We start from the raw sequence: 20802 nt of genomic DNA, 5'->3' as shown, positions 1-20802 counted from the left end.
TATTTGGAAGGGATGACAGGCAGGAGGCAGAACCTGCTGTGGAACCACCATTTCAGGAGCTTGGGCAAGGATGACAAGGGCCTCAATGTTTTCAGCAGGCTATTGCCAAGGCTGGGCCTCCATTCAATGGTTGAGGGGTGGGTGTAAGAAGGGAGCACCCCAACAGCTCTCCAGCAGCTTACTCTTATCACAAGTAAGGCAGGGGTGGGGAGAGCAGGATGAGAAATGCTGAAATATGCTCTTCCCAGAAAGAAATCCCTCTGGCTGGGAGATATGGGTGTCAGGAGAGGAGCTCTATATTTTTGGCAACACCAATCTAGAGCAGAGCCTCTACCTCATGATCTGGGAAAGGAGTGGGAGTGAGAGGTATTAGCTCAAATACCACAGAATCCCACTTTTCTTACTGAATCTGCATAGATGTTTTTAAGTTGGTGTTTCTTCATTTGCTGGTTATCCTTAGGACCATTTCTACAGGCTTTAAATGACTGGGAGTTTTGCTTGTTTGTAGTTTTTAGCAGATTCAGTGTAGAATGAACCCACAGAGCCCCCTAAGCAGTCATGCCAAGTTGTTCCCTTCCCTGTCTAGACCTGGACTCCTTCCACATAACTCAGGCATTGGCCAAAAGGTTGCTAGCAGATGAGCTATCAGCAGAAGCTTAGTGTGCTCTGTGAGGTCTCCCTTTTGGCTGATGAAAACATTTTCATGAGCACTTAGATGAGTCTGAGCTAGTATCCTGGAGGATGGCAGGTCCAAATGAAGAGGAAGTCCAGCTGTCGCCTGTGTCCCAGACATCACAGAATGGGTCAAGACAGCACAGCTTTAGACAAACCAGGGGAATATTCCAGGGCAGGGATTCTAAAGCACTGGATTCTGCTGAGAGTTCAAGGAAGAGAAGGATTGAAAAATCCATTATGTTTAGAGATATTAAGCTTGTTGTTCATCTAAATAAGGACCAGTTTATCAGTGGCATGGGGACAAGAGACATAGTAGAATAGGTTCAGTCTGAGAGGGAACAAAGGAAATAGGGCCAATGAGAATAGTCATAACTGGAGAATTGTGGTTTTGCTAGAAGATGAGCAATGGTACAAGAATTAAAACAGGGGCTGTCATTGGAGAGCATTTTATGCCCCCTAGGGGACATTTATCAATGTCCAAAGAAATTTTGATGGGAGGGGCAGTATTCTCACAAGTAAAGGCCAGGAATACTTCTCAACCTTCTACAATGTGCAGAACATCCCCCAAATGAGTTACCCAGCCCTGGGAGTGGTGGTACATGCCTGCAGTCCCAACTATTTGCTAGTAGGAAGCTGAGGCAGGGGAATTACTTGATACCAAGGGTTTAAAGCCATCTCAAAATAGAAAAAAAGAAGAGGAGGAGGAGAAGAATTACCCAACTCAAAATGTCAAAAGAAACACTAATGTAGAGGAAAAGGTAGGTGAGGGTGAGGTTTTGGTTCTGATTGTTTTAAACACATGGTACTTGAGTATGTTTTGATTCTCATGGCAAAGTGCCAATTAGGGAGGGAGAGGTTCAATGTACAGAAGAAAAAGATGTAGTTTTCTGTGGGGAAGAATTATTACTATCCATTTTTATAAATGAGGACACTAAGACCCTGAGAGGGAAACAGTTTTTCTCAGGAGGGAAAGTCAGTGAGAGGCGGAGTATTGATTCAGAGTTTGGCTGAGGTGACTAGGCCAAGTCCCTAGAGGGGCTCTTGGACCTTCTGCATCCTGCCAACAACAGCCATTGCATCAATGAACCCAGCCACTCTAATATCAAAAATACCTCTCACTCACCTTCTGAAAGCTCTGCACTTCCCTTTGACCCACATTTTCTTTTCTGAACCATGTTTTTAGCTTGTTATTAAGGCTGACTGTATCACAGTGAAAAGGACTTTCACCTACAGTTGAGGCCATTTGTGGCCATTTGGACTCTGCCATCTGGCAAGCATCATTTCCTCTTTGGGACCCATCTGCCCAAAGAGCTGCCCAGCCCCTGCACACACCTATTCTACCTTTCTTGAAAGGCCCCACAATCTCACTATAGCACAGAAGAATGGGCCAACTCACTTGAAGCTGAGCTCTTTCCTGGGTCTGGTTTAAGACTCGGATCCTTTGTTGTTCTACTTGCCCCCAACCCCTAAGGATGATGTTGCAGAATTTTAAACACTGCCACTTTATAGCATCCACAGATCTTAATCGCCCAGCAACAACTATGCAGTTAGTTGAGTGCCCTAGAAGCACTTATACTGTGCCCCAGGGACTATTATGTCAGGCTAAGGCAAGCAATAAAATGAACAGCAAATCAGGAAACGCAGGGAGGGAAGGTCACCTGGAGCCAAGTGACACATTACTATGCTGACATATCTGTGGAAGAAACTTTTAAAACCTATACCACAGGACACCTTCAGGCAGCTTCCTAAAGTATCCTGGGAGCTTCTGCTTTCCTCCCAAGGAGTTTGTCTGGACTCAGGAGACTAAAGGAGTGTTAACTTAATACTGTGGAGTAAACTATGGAAGTCACAAATCCACTTTCATGCCTTAACACATTCAGTACCTTTTAAATCTCTGTGGATAGATTTTGCAGGCTCTCTTTCCCACTTTTTCCAGTTTGTAATGCTTTTCCAACTCAGGAAATTCCGCTTTTAGTGAGGCATACTCCTGTTTCATCACGTTGCAGTTCTCTCTTTACTCTCTAGAGATGAAGGGAACCTTTAGTGCATTTGTAAGATAACCAACCCTTCAAGAACTTGAGGGCTTTCTTCTTTCCTCCCACCTTCCTTTCTTCTTCCTACCCATCTTTTCCCTCCAATCCTACTCTCCTTCCTCCCTCCATTTCTCCTTCTCTCTATTTAAACTTCTTTTCTCGGCAGTCTTCTTTAGAATTTGAACCCAGATGAATTTGCTACAAAATCCCCCCCCACACACACACACACAAAAATACAGACTAGTGGGACATGGTGGGGCATGCCTGTAATCCCAGCATCTCAGGAGGCTGAGGCAGGAAGATAGCAAACTCAAAGCCATTCTCAGTAAAGCTGAGGTGCTAAACAACTCAGTGAGACCCTGTCTCTTAAAAACAAAACAAAACAAAAACCAAAAAAGGAATAGGGATGTGGCTCAGTGGTTGAGTGCCCCTGAGTTCAATCCCCAGTACCAAAAAAAAAAAAAAAATACAGACTACACGAAGTACAAATAACCATAACCATTATAGGCTATGAATATATGTTTTAAAAATTGATATAGGTGCTCTGATCTACTAAAATATTTAAAGTACAAAAATTTTCTGGAATATTATCAAACATATGTATTGAAAAGTAATATAGTTTCATGGTTGTTTCTTTTGCATGTTTTCCTGTTGCATCTTTAGAAAATGCTTAGTTAATTCCACCAGTTTCAATGTAAGCAGTACTGCTTTACTGGAGCAGAATAAATGGTTGGAATGGCAATCTGCCACAAACATTTCTGCCACTCTGAAAGGAGTGTATCAGAACAAAGTATCATTTACTGTTGATTAAAATATTAAAAGATGAAGTAATAATATTTGAAACAAGTCCTTTTCATGAAAATCACTAAAAGTCTACCAGAAAAAAATATTGAAAACAATTTGGAGTACAGCCCACCCCTTTATTTGAGAACCTGAATTACTGTTTAGAGTTACTGCTGCTTTCCAAAGAGGCTAAGCTTAAAAGAGACAGGATCCAGTGAAGATATGCAATTCTTTAATCTTAGGGTATTTCATTTTTTGGACAGTGAGTGAGACAGGTATGAACACTTTATATTCCACTAAAACTGGGCTGGCAAGATGACTTTCCTGTTGCTCTTCCCAACCTACTATTGCTCTACACAATTGTTGCTTTCATTCTCTCTCCTAACATTTGTATGCTATGGGCTCTGCTACAAATCTTGATTAAAACATAAAAGGAACCATCACCATTGTGGGGACCATGTCCTGAAGCCTAATGTAAATAAAGTGATGGGGAGGAAAGGTGATGAAAGGGCAATATGGAACATTGTGACAATTTTGATAGTCTGGACTCTGGGTAAACTGAGTATTAGGCTTCTTTATTAAAACAGCTTCCCCTTCTAGCTACCCCTATTTAAAAATGATCCAAGGCTGGCTTGATGAAGTCATTTGCTACTGTGAAAGTTTTTGTTTGTTTGTTTGTTTGTTTTCTTTTTTAATAGTTGCAGATGGACAGCATGCCTTTGTTTATTTTTATGTGGTGCTAAGGATCAAACCCAGTACCTCAGATGTGCTAGACAAGTTCTCTAGTCACTGAGCTACAGTCCCAAGCCAAACTGTGAAAGTTTTTAAGGGACATTGTATAGCTCTAACAACCCATGAACAGTCAGCAGAGAACAGTAATTTAACCACCTAATCACTGCAACATTCAAATATGAGGCTGACATCCTTATAAAACAGCCACCTTTCATTTTCAAGTGAAAATGATAAGGAAGAACTCGGCAGATCTCTACATGTGCTCTCCTGAACAGACCTGTTTCTGAGCTGCCCTCCACATTACAGATGATCTAAGAATGGGCACAAGGGGTGGCATTCTGGTTAATAATACTCATTCTGGCCAATTTATCTCTGACACATCTGCCACCCAAGTGCTGAGGCTCAAACATGCTGTGCTTTCCACTAGCCTCCAATCACAAATAGTGAACTTGTCACAGGATGGGCAAAAGACCTACCACAGACCATGACAGAACATAATGTATTAGCTGGAATTAGAATTTATATTCCACAACTTCCCATGTTCGTCAATTAAAACAGCAATGTCAGGAATTTGATTCTTGTCTCCAAGCAGCTGAGAGTTTGACACCCACTACACCTTTTTTCACCTTTTTCAAGTCAAAGCCTTGGACCAAAAGGCTTTTAGAAGTGTCCTGTATTTTTGACATGTTATGCACTGGAGGAGACCCATCTTCCTAACTCTCTTCAAAGAAAATTATTGAAACCCAGAATCCATCCTTACCCAATTGTCAAGTCATGAGCACTTGCAGGATACAACAATTATGAGCTGTTTTTGCCCAATATATTTTCAGATTGCCCTAAGTCACCTAATATGAAAAATAACTCATGGAAAGCACTCTCTAATGAACAAAATGCAACATTTATTTTAGGAGTTCTAGTTTAATGAGGTTTTGTGATGTATATCCTCATGGGCTCATAATGCATTGTATTATTGTGTAAACTGGGGCTCTTTTCAGTTTTGTGTTACATCCTGGCATTTATTCTGGCCCATCAGGAGGTTTCTCCTCGGACTATTATGTTCTACATATTTATAATACAGTAGCTTCCCTTGTAGGCTCTTTATCTCACATCCCTTTTGATACATAACTGAGTTTTGGCCTAGTTTTCAAACAGAAAAGTTCTGATTCTCAAACAAAATGCTAGGCTCCTCATAAGGCTTGGTAAAGATTCTCATTTGTTGTCAATGAGATAGAGCTAGAAACCGAGAGTCTCTTGAGGATTATCCCATAGGAGCAAACTTTGAAACTGGTAGTTATGTTATTACATTTGACCATTTTCAAGTCATTTTGAAAGTTTTCTTTTCCTGAGGAAATATAAATCCTTCAAGAACTTCCATATGGATGGCATGTGGCATTCCTTTGAGCAACCTTTATGGCACCCCTTGGAAGACAGGACTCAGCTAGTTCTTTCTTTGCCAATTCATGTAAACTGAAGATCAATTGTTGTTGTTTATTTTTTAATTTTTTAAATTGTTGATAGATCTTTATTTTATCTATCTATCTATCTGTCTATCTATCTATTTATTCATATGTGGTGCTGAAAATCGAACCCAGTGCCTCACACATGCCAGGCAAGTGCGCCACCACTGGGCCATAGCCCCCGCCCATGAATTGTTGTGAATGCAGCTCAGGAGTAGAAATCTGGGGAGGCTCTTGGGATGAGACAGGTCTAAGAAGAAATCCGATCCAGGTAGTCAAGTTAGTTACTAGTTGTTCCTTTGTGAATATTCACTTCATCATAAGCAAAAGAGAAAACCCAAACTTGTATGCTATGCACACTTGTTCCTGAAAGTGGCAAGTTCTTGAACTGTGAAAGACAGATACTGATAAAGAATATACACCATTTAAAGGGATACTTAAGAGAAACCTGTTTTAAACAACTGATTTCTAAGGATATACTAGGTGGTCCCTCAAGAGTAGTTTCACAGAAAAATAAGTCATAATTAGTAATTAGTACACTCCAATAGAGGTATATAAAATATACTTCAACTATTTGGTTGCTGTTTGCAGGTAATAGTACAACTAATGCATTGTGAGTATAACTTCTTTCCATGAAATCTGTTATCTAAAGCTAAAAATAATTCTCACTCTTTAGATGTTTTAGCAGGTCTTCCCTGTGGGTACCTGTCATATTCTTGGGATCATATTATGGCCTATATTATGCCCAAATTTACTCCATAATTAGTTAAATTACACGGAATTATTCTTTTGTGATTGAGTAATGCTATATATATATATATATATATATATATATATATATATATATATATATATATATATGTTATATATAAGTTTTTTTTATATAAATATATAAATAACTGTGACTAAATGACCTGACCAGCACAACTGTAGAGGAGGAAAAGTTTATTTGAGGGCTCACGGTTTCAGAGGTCTCAGTCCATATATAGACAGCTCCGACATGGTAGAAGAGTGTGGCAGAGGGAAGCAACTCAAGTGGTGATCAGGAAGTACAGAGAGAGACTCTCCTCTCCAGATTCAAAATATATACCCCAAAGCCCCACCCCAATTCCCACCTCCTCCAGCCACACCTACCACTTCATTTAATCCCTACTAGGGAATTAGTTCACTGATTGGCTTAAGACTCTTATAACCCAATCATTTATCCTCTGAACCTTCTTTCATTTTCTCACATGTGAGCTTTTGGGAGATACCTCATATCTAAACTATAACATATACCCTAATGGTAACCATAATCCTTCCCTTAAATGAAAACCAAATATTAATCCAAAACCAAGCCCAAACCCAACTAAAAACCTAGCTATGCATGTATATTTATATATATTAACTAATCCAAGTAAGGATTTTATTGATTGAAACATGAATGCTTAGGGCCAGAAGTGATGTAGGTATAGGTTGAATGAGAATTTTAGACTATGGATATACAGAAGCAGAGAGAAATGGTGAAGAATTTGGCATTCTGAGATGAATTTTGAGAGAAAAACAACAATTTAAAGGGGCTATTTATGAAGGGCTGTTGTGTGGTGTGTAAGGAAAATTGTTCCAATATCTTTTGTAATCTTTAGAGAAAATTATAACCCACTGGGTTGTAGAGTTAGAATTTAAAAAGATGCAATAATTTGCTAAATATGGATGGCCTCTAGATACATGGAGGGGGAAAGTAGAGGCTGACTAAATCTAGGTTGCATCCGCTTTCAGGAAAATTTAGTAATAAATGTAGCTGTCATGGCCTGATGTTTGGTGGCTTCCAAATGTCAGTGCAAAGCCTGGGGCAAGTCTTGGGTGAAATTTTCATTGGCAGGCTCTGAAATCAGAAATTAGATAATATCATGAATCTTTCACAAAGCTAAATGTATTCAATTAAAGAAAATGACCTTTATATGAACTTATATCTTCCCAACACTTTTGGCTTTATAATGGTCATTCTTTCATAAAATGATGGCAACACTCCTGTTTTGAGTTTCTGACTGCCCATGACATGAAAAATAAGAAGTTGTTGGATATGATACTAATACCTAGAATACTTTTACCCTCTAAACTGGAGTGTGTTTTGGTGGAAAAAAATCCAATTCTTTTCTTTTAGATACTTTTTATTGGTTGGTATTAGATGTAAAGGGATAATGTGTATTTATCTGAATACATGGAAACATAATTAATTTATTATAATCCCGGATTATTCCTAGGTTATTTTTAATTCTACCATCAATGTCTATCAGTAAAGCTAAGGCTGCTTGAAAATAAAAAGAGTACCATCTTATCTTCTATAGGTTTGTGAGGATTAAATTAGTTAATACTTATAAAGAATTTAGAGTCATGCCTGGTACTTAAAAATGGATTCACATATTGTTGTTGACAATATTAATGAAGGTTCATGTGAAATTGCTCTTCTACTACTACTCAATTTATGCCTATTTTGAACTAGATAGGATATTGCTTTATTCAGACTTGCCCTTGGTTAACTGATATTTCTTAAAAACTAATACATTTTAAACCTATTTAATTTTAAATAAAGCAAAGAAAAAAGATATAGCAATAATAAAACAAAAAAACATTTTCTATAAAAGCCAAAATATAATTACAAAATAAACCTTAAATGTAATCTATATGTGGAATAGTATAGACTCAATCAAGAGAGGACAACCAAGATTATCTTAAGTAATATCCTGGGCTTTGCTTCTCAGCTTATACCATAATTACATACCAATCTATCTGTCTGTCCATCCATCCAGTCATCCATTTATTCATTCAACAAAAATTCAGTCTTTAAGAGACACAATACAAATAAAAGAGCCACATTGAATCCAGAAAAATCTATCATCTATTTCATAACAACTAAAAATGTTTATTAAGGACCTAATTATAAAATGAATTAAGTAGCTTATGAAATACAAATTCTCTCAATAATTTATATAACAACCTATAATGATAACATTGGAATTTTCCTCTTATATTTATATATGCCCTCCTTTCATCCAAAGACCAAGCTGACCTACCTAGCTATTTGGCTGCAGATACTGAGCTATAAACTTTGGTGCATTGTAGATTGGTAGTGTTTAGATCAGAGGTATACGCCATTTGTCCCAAGATATTATGAGATATGTATAACAACAAATTCAGGAAAGCACTATCTGTAAAATGAGTCCTAAAGAAAGAACCAAAAATATCTGGAAGATTTCCTAATACAAATAAGAGTTAGGGTAGATACCAGACATCCACTACAAACCCAATGTAGTACTCTGCCTATCTGTCTTGAAGATCTTACCCCAAGAAGCTTTTACTCTGATATTTGACATGAATATTACAAATGAAAATAGGTATAAAACTAATCACATTTAAAGTAAACACATTACTTTTATTTTATCATAAACTGGATTTGTTAAGGTATATTCGTGTTTCTTCTTAATATAAAACAAACAACAAAAGTGCTACATCTACTAATATATGAGGAAAAATGGAAAGGTAACTTGAAAACTCCTCTAACTCAGGACCATGCAGAAACAGCTTTGCTGGATTGAGTGAATGGGTAACACATGTCTTTTCAAATATAAAACATAGTGGGTGATTTTTTTAATGGGAAAGTTGCTGCTTCATGTTGAAAGTAATAGATATGTGTGTGTGTGTGTGTGTGTGTGTGTGTGTGTGTGACATTATCACACTGTAAAGAATTGAAGCAAAAAATCCAGCTCACATGGTCATAAATGTAGGTAGGCTCAAGAAATTGGCACTTTAGTAGAATGTGACTGGGTTGTCAGCTTACCATGTTCTATAGTTCATCCAGATATTTTGTTAATTACTTTACTGTGTATGCTTTTTAACACAACCAGGAAGGCATACCATGTATCCCCCATCACAATCATGCACATGAACACACACACAGCACACACATATGCTCAGATTTGAATCATCTGCCATGTGCTAACAGCATAATCCTGGACTAGTTACTTAAATTTGCTTCACTTCAGTTTCAGTATGAAATGAGAGAAAATGTGTAAGATGCTTGGCATCTTAGTGAGCACTCAATAAATGTTATAACTAGGTGAGAAAATTGAGACCCAGGGAGATTATAACTTGCTTAAGGTCACTATGGCATTCATGGCTGATCAGGACCAGAATCATGTAATGATTCCCAACTCAGTATTCTTTACTTTAAACTAAGTTATCTTATTAATTAGCAGCTAATTTTATAATTTCTCATGGTTTTAGCTTACCATTTACCTGCCTCTGCCCAATAAATATTAATCATCTCAAAGGCAAGACATGGGTTAGTGACATTGTCATAAACCATAAGTTCTAACAGAAGGTCTTGCTCTTATAGTGGCTCAGCATTCATTTGTTAAGTGTGAACTTTGAACTCCACAATAGTCAACCTGAAATTGTTTCATTCATCCCATAATTCTCCTTTCCTCTTTAGTAGTTTAATATATAAGAACAGAAACCATTACAATCCTCTGCACAAAATTAGAACTGCATACTGCACAACTACCATCTGGAATTCCCCAGAGAAAAGCATGCAATTTCCTACCATGTTTCTGCATTATTAAGAAAATAATTTATCTATGCTTAGGCTTCTCTCTCTCTCTCTCTCTCTCTCTCTCTCTCTCTCTCTCTCTATATATATATATATATAACTAAAATTATCTCTCTCTTTATATATATATAACTAAAATTATATATTTATCATACATACACACATGAATCTATATGTGAAAATATATATGGATACAGCAGAATGCATCTTCCAAAGATTAATATAGAGATACACAAATTATTTCATGTGATTACTGACATTCTTCCCACAAAAAAGTGGGATTTATGTCCTTTTCCTTTGAATCTTGTAAGAGGCCTATGTTTGATCCAACAATGAAGGATGGTTGCAGTGGTGGTCTTTGGTTTTCAAGGCAGGGCACAAAGGGAGACAGCTTCTGCAGCTGCCTTCTCTCTCCGGGGATGCCTGCTCTTGGATGACAGTCACCATGCTATGAAGAAGCTTAACTTAATCTTTGGGAAGAGAAATCTTGGGAGAAAATGGAATCTACTCCATAGCCAGCATCAACCACCAGATATCTGAGTGAATGACCTTTCAGAGCATTTCAGCTATAACCTTCAGAATCTTCCAGCTGAGGTCTTAGATGTTACAGATGAGAGACAAGCCATCTTCCCTCAATATTGTTTGATTTCCTGACTCACAAACATCATGAGAGTTAATGAAATATTATTGTTCTTTGAAGCCACAAGTTTGGGAGTGACGTGATGTGCAGAAATTAGGTAACCAATATATTCCATTACTTAGAAGCTCCATGACCATCTAGTGACACTTATATCTTCTTTTTGGAGGAGGGAAACCATGAGCTTTATCTTTTTTGTCCAACTGATTTTCAAAATAGTAATTGAATAAGTGCTGGTCTCATATAATTAAACCCAACAGACTATGTTTTAGTTGCTCACATAGAAATGTTTAAAAGTTTTTAAGAAATTACCCAATGTTTATATGAGAAACATGAGACTTGAAATCATGTCCTAGTTACTCAAAACAGAAACATTGAAAGTATAGTTAAATGCATCAGAATGTTTATTTGTAAAATATCTATATTCTTTAGAATTTTGAATCATAAGATGAATTATTAGTCTATCACTTTAGTTCATATTTTTAATTTTTTTAAAATTATTGATAGACCTTTATTTTATTCATTTATTTATACGTGGTGCTGAGAATCTAAACCAGTGCCTCACACATGTCGGGCAAGAGCTCTACCACTGAGCCAAAATCCCAGCCCTTTAGTTCATTTGCATTGGAAAAGAAATAATAAGTTTATTGGCGCCAACTAAACTCATTACCATTCACTTGATAAATTTGGAAATAAAAATGAACATTAATTTGATTAGAAAAGTACCCCTAATGCTTCAGAATATTTCCTTCAGTAATCTTGGAAAACTAACATCATTTTATAGTTCTCAAATCTATTCTTGGCAAGACATTACAAAGGCTGAGAAGGCCCAGAATATATCAATTTATTTATATTATTCACAGTACTATAAATTATAGAAATTTGTGAACATTTTGATATTATAAAATACATCTATATAAATGACTTAAAGGGTAGTAATCCTTTCTCACCTGCTTTCTCTGGACATTGAAAACTGCATATTTGAGAGTGAGAGAGGCACTATTGAAGAGACCATCCCCCAAATAATTTAGCACAGGAAGCCAATTTCCTGGTTCAGGGCTACTGAACTAATATTTTGGCAGTTAGTCAGAGCAGCATTTAACATGAAGAAATGTGTTTACATGGAAAAGTCAGACTCAAGGGTAATGGAAAAAAGCAGGAAAGATTAGCAAGTCAGAATTGGCCATTGTCATTAGAGATGGCAACCCTAAGGACACTTCAGTCTCTAATGTGGCACCACTGTGTTAAATAAGAATCCATTCTTATTCACAAAGGTGCAGCTTCAAAACAGCATTGCCCTGAAGGTACCCTTCTTTTCTTTCAAGCTATTACTACAGTGCCAGGTAAAAGAACACTTTTCAAGAAGATCAGAAAAATGCCATACATGTGTGCCTCCAGCCCTTTTTTTATTGATTCCAATATTGAAATTTAATGGGCACTTGCATTAAATAGGTCCATGCATGTGAATGAGGCACATGTGTGGGCCATCATGAGTGCACAAATGTACCTATTTGATGTAAATCTCCTATGAGAATCTATGCATCACACCTGGGATCCTAATTCCAAGAATATCCTTTAACTCAATAAGCCTTCTTCTACACATTTTTCCCCATGGAAGATCAGAGATGTGCAAAATACATACAGAATGTAAAACTTTTTCCCAAGTTGATAATCTGAAATGTTCAAAATTCTGAAAGAATTTTTATGATACCAAACAACATATTAAGAATGTTTAATAAATTTAAGTGAAAAATAATATAAAATAAAGTTAGAATACTATCTGAATATTTTAAAATGTGAGGGTGAACAATAAATATATAAATACAAATAGCATATAATGAATATAATATATTGATAGTTTTGACTGTTGCATTAAAATTAATTAATTTTTTATACTTTTATCTTTTCTAAATTTTCTACAACGAACATGGCTTGTATAAATAAGTTTTAAAAATCATGAAAAAGTTGATATTCAAGATTACAAAAGAAATATTTATAGATCTTCTCTTAGGCTGACATAAGTCAATAACTGTTGATGTTTAAAACAAAGCAAATATACAGGAACAAAAAATACATATACTCAAATGGATTTTTATTTGCCTACTCTAAAATCATCAATATAATTATTCAATACATCAAAGTAACTCTACATGATTTTATATGTATGGACTCTTTCCATGAATTTATATAAGAATATAATAAAGGTTGAATATTCTCTCTGATATGCAGTTACTAACTTATATTAAATGGGGCGGAGGGAAGAATAGAAGTTCACTGGATTAGACAAAGGGGAATGAAGGGAAGGAAGGGGGAAATAGGAATAGGACAGACAGTGGACTGAATTGGACATAACTTTCCTATGTTCTCATATAAATACATGACCAGTGTAACTCCACATCATGTATAACCAAAAGAATGGGAAGTTATACTCCAAGTATGTATGATATATCCAAATACATTCTACTTTCATGAATAATTAAAAACAAGCAAAAAAATTTTAAAAAGAATTTAGTAATGATAGTTGTACCTTTGAAGTGGAGGAACTGAATAACTGATAATCTGGAGTCAGAGTTATATCCTAGTATATATTTGTATTTGAATTTTTATCATCTACACATATTTTTAAAATTAAAACTCTATATAATAATAGTTGACACTGATGAGTGTCTAATCCATCTAACTAGATCATTTCAATTTTAGCAGGTATTTCCCAAGGCGACGTCTGCTTAGTAATTCAGTTGGCATGTGCAGCCCCAGTAACAAATCAGCTTTTCTCTTCAGTGAGCACCTGCCAACTTGAAGGAACACCCTGACCCATCCAAGTTCACTCTTCTTCTCAAAAAAAGGAGGCAATCCCTGGATGTCACACAAATTGGACTGAGCCTACTTGGGCTTCCAACTTTCAGGACTCATGGGGATTACTCAGTTCCTTTTTTGTCAAAGTCTGAGGATTCCACAAAATACTTCTGGGAGGGTTTTTCCTGTTTAATATTCTTGTCTCGATCATTTTAACCCCAGCAAGAGCCAGCTGTGAGGATGGCCTGTCTGCAGCAGGCAGGTGCCAGGTTACATCTGTCTATCACAGTCAGTCTTTTTAATCCCAGTCATACAGGGCCAACTCCTTCCTTTATTACCACTCCTTTCACCTGCCTTGGGGTCTTCTTTCAATCAGACCTCCTTTCTCCATTGGTAAATTTACCACCAAATAATATCAGTGTGCTCTTTGGTGGAGATGCTATTACTTGTTAAAGCAAATAATTGAATGGCCTTGAATTCTGCTCCCATCTAAGTTTCTCTTGAGTTTTAATCAGAGGAGGTCATACTTCACTTCCTCACCGACACAGTCATCTGATACTCTTTATGAGAGATGGAATAAGAGCTCAGCCTTATAGGTGAGCTATAAGATTCCTCAGCCCCATAGACAAAGGTACAAAGGCAATTGACCAAATTCTGAGTCTGACAAAAGTGCAAAAGCAAGAGTTCAAAAATCTAGGTGAGTGAGCCAGGTCTTGGGTCTAGGTGAGATGGCAGGAAACCCTGTACAAGAAAGCAGGTGATTACCACATCAATGGGACATTGACTTCAAATGGGAGAAAATAGAGTTCTTGTGGGTAAGGAATCCAAGCAACTTTGATTCTCTTTGGTCAGAATAATTAAAACCTTAGGCATACAAGACAGAACTCTGGCCCCTGATCCTTAGAAGACAATTCCTGACTCCTTACCCTTCTTCACAAGAACTATAGCTCCCTGGCAGTTTCTATTAGTGTCTATCACTCCAGTATCAGCAAAGCATCATATATATATATATATATATATATGTCTTAATGACATTATAGAACCTGTATAGTCATAGTGAAAAACAAATAAAAAAAAAAACAACAGAGTGTTTTGCATGGAACCAAAGACAGGTCTGTATGCTTATGAACCATATGCACCTAAATATTTCCATTCATAAGACCAAGAATACTGGGGAATTTCAAATAGCTCTATGTTTCTCAGTGGCAAAAGTGGCATGCTTTTAAAATAAAGGCAAGCATTGCTTGTCTTAAATTTATAAAGTTTGTGAAAACTTTTTAAAAATGTTTATTTAGAGTCTGAATTAAAGCATTTCTTATAATGTCTTCATTAGAAATCTTGTGTCTTGTTTTTCTCCCCTAGAATCTAAGAGGTGAAACTGACTAGCAATAAATAGAAAAACAATGAGACCAATTTCATTGCCCAAACTGAAAGAAATGTCAAGATATAAAGCAGAAAAAGAACCACTAAAAACCACTTTTAAACACTTTTAAATGTGTTTAAAAGTCCACTTTAATCTTCTAAATTCATATTATGAAATAGAGATAGTAGAATTTACATTAGAAATATATATAGTTATGAATTCAGGAATAAAAACAAGTCTGACACTGATTTATGAAAATCTTTGTGCTTTGAGGAGACAAAGGATGATTATTTTTTTTTTATTTTTTATTTTTTGCTAAAAAGTCATGACACCTACACTGAATGTCTATTTTTGGAATTAAAGACTTAGCTAAAATATCAAGCCTGTGACCCTGGTAACACATCAGTCAGTTAATAACAGGTTCATTTTATTTTTTTAACGTAAGTATTGGTGATTAGCTTTACCACCCTATGACCAAAATACCTGACAAGACCAACTTAGAGGAGGGAGTTTATTTTGGGTTCATAGTTTCAGTGATTCATTTTGGGACCAAGATGAGGCAGAGCATCTTGGAGGTGAAGGAAAGCTTCTTGCCTTCTGGCAACCAACCAGGAAGCAGAGAGGAAGGGAAGGGTGACAGGAAAAATACATCTATCCAGAGCAAATAAATGACCAGGGAATCACCTCCTCCAGCCTTGTCCCATCTGCCTCAAGGTAGCATTCAGTCCATTCAAACTAGGACAGATTGATTAAATTACAGTTCTCATAATTCATTCACTTCACTTTTGAATATTCCTACATTAACATAGGAGCTTTGGAGGGGCACATCATATCAAAACCATAACAATTGATATATGGAAGAGCCATTTCACATGTGATAATTTCCATTACAGAAATGGATAGTTTTATACAATTTTACTTCTATTTTACTTTTTATACAATTTCATTCTATATATTTACTTTTATTTCCCTGCTATCAAATCAGTACCTGAATGTGTGTGAATGTTTAATGAGGAGCAATAGTGAATTAATTCTTCTAACACTAACCCTAAATCTAACCCTAAACCTGGATCTAAATTTTCCATCTGAAAAATGTTCTATATGATATTCAAGGTTCTTCTCTTCTACTATGAATGTCTAAGAGGAATTGGTTGCTGGTGGTGTAAAGAATATAACAAGTATATGTCATATACATTTCATTGTATGTATGAATGTCATGTTTTATAATGTATATAAAGGTTAAGGAAATGAAAACAGATAAATAGACATTAGTCCCTGATTTCAAGTGCTGTAAGGTATTTTCTACCTCTTTTTGTCTATGAGATTTTGTTCAAGAGAATGTGATGCTAAGCTTTTTTTCTAAAATAAATGAGTGAATTGTCACCCTAAACATGTTCTCAGACTCTAAATTTATTGTCTAATTAGGTAACTAACTGGTGAGTGAGTATAGCATAACAAAAAAGAAGTTGTTCTATCAATCCCATATACCATTCACAGCAGAAAGCCTGGGCAGTTTTCCTAATTTATAGAGATCACAGAGGAAATAGGCAATTTGGGGAATGTTTTTCTTGATATGAACTTAAATAAACAAAAGAGAGTCTTTGGCATTACTTGCAAATTTTCATAGGGGAAAAGGATAAATTATTGATAATAGGCTCTAATGGTTCTTCTTACATTCTTCTGATTTTTAAATTTTGTATATTCAGATTATTAGTTTTAGCATAGAAATAGTAGAAAACATGAATACAATGAAGTTTGAATATGATATTTTATGATTATCTTTATGACAGACTTCATCACTAAATCTTGACATTGTGTATTTTATTTTCATTTTTGTCTCATACATTCATATAATTTTGAGCAAAGCATAGAGCTTTTAAATATAAAACTGCTACCCTCTGTTAGCAAGAATGCTTCTTCCAAAAGGTTATATTTCTGTTATGGTTTGGATGTGAGGTGTCTTGCATGTGTGAGACAATGCAAGAAGGTTCAAAGGAGAAGTGAATGGGAGTTGTAAGAGTTTTAACCCAAACAGTGAATTCATCCTCTGATAGAGATTCACCGAGTGGTAACTGAAGGTGGGTCAGGTGAGGCTGGAGGAGGTGGGTCCCTAAAGATGTGGCATTGGGGTATATATTTTATATATAGAGAGTGAAGTCTCTCTGCTTTTTGCTCATCATGTGAGCTGCTTACCTCTACCACTTTCTCCTGCCATGATGTTCAGCTTCACCTTGACCCCCCATGGAATGGAGCCAGCCTTCTGTGGACTAAGATCTCTAAAACTATAAGCCTCCAAATAAACCTCTTCTCCTATAACTGTGTTGGTTGGATCTTTAAGTCACAGAGGTAAAAAAGCTGACTAAAACAATTACCAAGCAGGGAAGGAAGAACTAGAATTTTGCATAAACCAAATCCACACGGATCCCAAATGACACGGATGCCCATTCACATACCTATCATTTGCTCATTGCCCAGCCATATACATAATATTATTTTAAGAAATCCACAAGTACAAATACCATAAGAGACAGAGACTTTATCTTCAAATAACTTACATGTGAATAGAGAAGATGTCTGGCATGTCATAAGTTTCCATTGCATTCAACTCAACAGTTTTATTTTTTCAGTGCTAAGGAATAAATTCAAGTTCTTACACATTCTAGTCAAGATCTTTACCACTTAGCTACCCCTGCCACAGTCCTCAATGATGGAATATTGAGCACCTATTTCATTCAAGGCTCTGGTTCAGGTGCTGGGGAGAGCACAGAAGAGAGCACAAATTGGTGTCTTTATTGAATTGAAACTGTGGCCCACAAAATGGTAAGTCCACTCTGGTATGAACTTAGTTTTATTTGTAATAAGGATCTTTGCAGATAGAATTCAGGTCTTTCAAGATGAGATCATCCTGAATTAGGGTAAATGCTAAATTCAATCATTTGGCATCCTCAAGAATGTCCTCCTAAGAGACAGAAACAGGAAGGATTCAGAAACACAGATGGAAGAAGCCTTTTGAGGGCAAAGGCAGAGATTGGATTTATGAAGCCCCAGACCAAGAAATGCCAAGGGTTGTCCCTGGAAGCTATGAGAGAGTCTATAATCTGTCAGAGCCTCCAGAATCTCCATAAGAAACTAATCCTACTGACACCTTTATTTTGAACTTCTGGCCTCCAGAACCTAGAGAACAAATTTCTGTTGTTTCAAGCTACCCAGTTTATGGGCATTTGTATGACAGCCTTTTCCCTTCCCACACCAGTCTCCAAGGAAACTAATAGGCCTACATTTATGGAATTTAAATTCTAGTGTGGGGAGATAGAAAATGAACAATAAATAAATAAATTAAATAATTTAAAAAAGAAAATTAAAAATACACAAGGTAAGCTACATGGGAATGGGCATAATAGAGCACACCTGTAATCCCAGCTACTTGAGAGGCTGAGGTAGGAGAATCGCAAATTCAAGACCAGCTTCAGCAACTTAGTCAGACTTGTCTCAAAACAAAAAGGGTGGGGGATAGAGCTCATTGGTAGAGTACCTCATCCATCCACAGTACCACTCCCCCCAAAAAGAGATATACAGTATATTAGTGGTGATAAGTGCTATAAAGATAAATATAACAGAAAAGCATAAAATAAAAAGGTGTGTTTTGGTTGTTCATGTGAGTACAATTGTAGAAGAGTTGGCTAGAAGGATGAGGGGGCAGGTGAGGGTTAAGTTAAAGTTAAGAAAGATCCGGAACTCTCTGATTGCGCAAGCACTTTCCAATTGTGCAAGGTTCTCAGGTGGGGTGGGGTACTGGGAAAGTGTTTATGTAGTTATGTTTACTTAGTCATAAGCTTTGGGAAATTTTGCAAAAGTAAAGTAAAAATCATTCTAATATCAAGAGTGAATTTAGAAAGATGTTTGAATGTTTCAAGAAGTGAGAAGTAACTGTCTCCTCATTTGGACATGTGAAAGATAACTATTTTATCTTTAAATTCCTTTATTAAATAGCTACACATCAAATAAATGACTAACACAAAATTCCAAATCCAATTATTGAAATATCAAAAAATTGCAAAAATGCCCTGGTTAAATTAATAGAAATTAATATTATTCATATTCCAAGCAGCAAATTATAATAATTTTTTTCAGATCATCTCAAAAGTGGTAATTCATTAAGAGAAAGAGATGTATTTCAAATAGACATGATGAATGAGCTCTCAGATTTCTTGACAATTGAATTAATGAAGAGGAGTGAATTAAACTAACACATCAAAAACTTTTGATTTGACATAGAATGCTAACAGTGATGAAGATGATCTAAAACTCATGTTATGACACCACAGTGAGGACCTCAGTGACAAACTGGTTATGGAATAAAAGAGAATGTAAAATTAATTAACACACACACACACATACACACACATACACACGGACAAAAACAAACCCTAGAGGTCTTGAATCTTGCAGCTCATATGTGAAACACTAGAGAGTTCTCAAAATTTGACAAGTTTATCAATTTATAAGGCATCATCACATTTCTAAACTGTTAATAATTATTTTTAAAAACACAACAATTTTAAAGTTCAAATTATCTCTTTGATTGCTCCATAGAAAATATTACAATTTCAGTGTCATTTCAAGAGTCAAAGAATACGCAGCCAAAGTATAAAGAAAAACATATTATACAATTACATGGGACAGCTAAAAAAAAGTAGTATGGTTTATAATATTTTGCAATATTTCTGATATATGTCAACTTACATTTTTAATTTGTAGTGATTTATTTTACATATTAAATATTCACTTGTACCTGATTTATATTATATTAGTGATTTTGATCTCCACTCTTAACAAGGACACTATAATTGGATCAACTTCAGGTCCAAAGTTTTAGCCTCCCTCTCTCCATAAACTACATTTGTTTTGTGGAAGAGGCTAGAAGACTGGAAAGAAAAAGAGAGGAGAAAGAATCCAAAAAGCTGAGTATTATGGAAAGGGACAGAGTCAGAATTATTTTTCCCAATGAGTAGACAAAAGCATTTATTAGTAAGAGAGAGGGGCTTCTGAGGTTGCTGAAACTCATTTCCTGTCCTATCCTCCTTTGCATTTGATCAAAGATCTTTCTATATTCCACTCTGGATCTCAAGATTATGCTTTTATACACTACTCAGCCAAAACTTTTATAGGAATGGGAATGACATCTAATTTTCCTTTCTAAAATAGTTTTCTGATTAAGTTCCCAAGCTTTCTCCCATCAACTTAAAGATTTTGCCCTAGACTATTCTTTAGGTTTGAAATATGACCATATACCCACTCTCCACTCACATCTGTACATATTGTGACCATATATGTAACACTCTTACTCCCTGCTTTCTCTCCCAGCTGTTTATCAAAAGGAATTTTTACTAGAAGACAATGATGTCAAGCTATCCCCCAGGTAGGAAAACAAAAGAACACAGAATTAGGTGGGTTCCCAGGACACATATTCCTTATCCTAATTTAATCTTAGAATTGAGCAAATAAGCCTCCTTCAAGTATACCAAGCTCTGCTGCTAAAATGTGTGCCTAAAATTTTCCTATTTGGCTTTTCATGTTCCTTTTTTCTTTTTAATTAGTGAAGTATGCTCCGATTCCAATTAATATAGGCTCTTATTTAAAATAAAATGTTCTCTTGTCTATTCAGAGTAGAGTGATTTATTCTATGAATTTTTTTTTTTTTTTCAGTTTGAAAACACCTCTAAAATTCCAAATTTCCT

The 20802-nt window shown here is 36.0% G+C and overlaps 1 protein-coding gene across 2 annotated transcripts in view; it reads right to left on the bottom strand.

Annotated features, from left to right (window-relative positions):
- Positions 1–20802, bottom strand: part of Pde4d (phosphodiesterase 4D) — a 1072337-nt gene that overhangs the window by 869043 nt on the left and 182492 nt on the right. The gene's annotated exons all lie outside the window — the stretch shown is intronic.

This window comes from Marmota flaviventris, chromosome 5 (assembly GCF_047511675.1).
Source record: "Marmota flaviventris isolate mMarFla1 chromosome 5, mMarFla1.hap1, whole genome shotgun sequence".
Taxonomy (NCBI): Eukaryota; Metazoa; Chordata; class Mammalia; order Rodentia; family Sciuridae; genus Marmota; species Marmota flaviventris.
The sequence above is the reverse complement of the archived record's forward strand: the minus strand, read 5'-3'. Positions and strand labels throughout refer to the sequence as shown.